Source organism: Neophocaena asiaeorientalis, unplaced genomic scaffold (genome assembly GCF_003031525.2).
Source record: "Neophocaena asiaeorientalis asiaeorientalis breed wild unplaced genomic scaffold, Neophocaena_asiaeorientalis_V1.1 scaffold150, whole genome shotgun sequence".
Classification (NCBI taxonomy): domain Eukaryota; kingdom Metazoa; phylum Chordata; class Mammalia; order Artiodactyla; family Phocoenidae; genus Neophocaena; species Neophocaena asiaeorientalis.
Window position 1 is genome coordinate 430,017 of NW_020176571.1, and position 1,291 is coordinate 431,307.

A 1,291-nucleotide genomic window follows, 5' to 3' on the forward strand; every position below is an offset into this window, starting at 1 on the left:
CTCCCGCGTCGGCCTCGGGACGCCTCGGGCGAAGCTGGGAAAGGGCCCGGCGCGGCCTGCCCGCGACCCCGCTCCCCTCACCTGGTCCAGGCCCGTGTCCCCGAAGAGGTGAAAACGCGGCGGCGGCGGCGGCTCCGCACAGGATCCCACGGCGGCGGTGGCGGTGGCGGCGGCGGCGGCGGCGGCTCCGACCCGCGGTCCTAATCTACCGCCGCCGCCATGTTGGCGGGTGAGGTCACCCGGCGTGCTTCCGTCAGCGCCGGCGTCAGGGCGGGGAGCCGGGCGCGCCGCCAGGGCGGATCCGCCTTCCCAAGAGGAAGCCCGGACCACGGAGTCCCGGAGGCCTCTTTGCGCAGGTGTGAGCCGGAAGAGCCGCTCTCTCCCGGCCTGCTCTCCTCTATGGGGAGCAGCTCTATGGTTCCGGGCGGCGGCGGCCATGGACCGCTGGGAAAGAGGCGGACTCGGACGGGCCCACTGTCGTGGGTGCGGAGGCTGGCGACGCTCGCTGGAGGAGCTGCAGGCGAGCCGGCTTAACCGAGCGTGGCGTCCCAGGAGCTGCGGCGCCGCAGCGCCGGGTGGGGGGCTGGGCCTTGAGGGTACGGAGCGGGCGGGGGCGCCGTAGCGCAGCGAGGAAGGAACGCATCTGCAGCTGCCACTGGGAGGCGGGGCGGCGTCTCCACCGTGCCCTGGGGGAGCCACTGTGTCCGGGCGCCTGACATGGCCGGGCGGAGGAGCGGAAGGCTGCCTGAGGACAAAAGGCCGATGGGCAGTGCCTGCTAGTGGGGGTCAAGGGTTCTTTCTGGGGTGACGAAGATGTTCTCCGGGTGACTGTGCTGGTGGTTGCGCAGCTTTGTGAATACACTCACTTGAAGCCATTTAATTATACTCCGTTGTACACTTCAAAAAGGTGAATATCTCAATACAGCCGTGAAAAAAGAAGTGATAAAAACCTGAACTGATAATGAGGGTGGGTGGCGGAAGCCGAAAGAAGGTTGGAGCTCCGAGGCTTTGGGCCCGAGTGACTGAGAACTCGGGTGGTGCTGTTCATAGTGAAATCGGACAGATTTGCCAAGAAGAGACTTAGCTAAGAAAACTATCAATAGTTCCCTAATAGTACCTATTAACCAGGCCATATTAAATCCCCCCGATTCTCCAAGTAATGGCTCTTATAGTTTTTTTTAACATCTTTATTGGAGTATAATTGCTTCACAATGGTGTGTTAGTTTCTGCTGTATAACAAAGTGAATCAGCTATACGTATACATATATCCCCATGTCCCCTCCCTCTTGTC

The 1,291-nt window shown here is 62.0% G+C and overlaps 1 protein-coding gene across 3 annotated transcripts in view; it reads right to left on the reverse strand.

Moving 5' to 3' along the window:
• BCL2L13 (BCL2 like 13) overlaps positions 1-235 on the reverse strand; it is a 64,583-nt gene extending 64,348 nt beyond the window's left edge. For 2 of the 3 annotated variants that reach the window (XM_024733415.1, XM_024733414.1), the window contains exon 1: positions 82-231. The gene's annotated coding sequence lies outside the window, so the exon portion shown is untranslated. Of the gene's footprint in view, positions 1-81 lie in introns of all 3 variants that reach the window. The other variant, XM_024733416.1, reaches the window with a different exon arrangement.
• Positions 236-1,291: the final 1,056 nt, after the last annotated feature.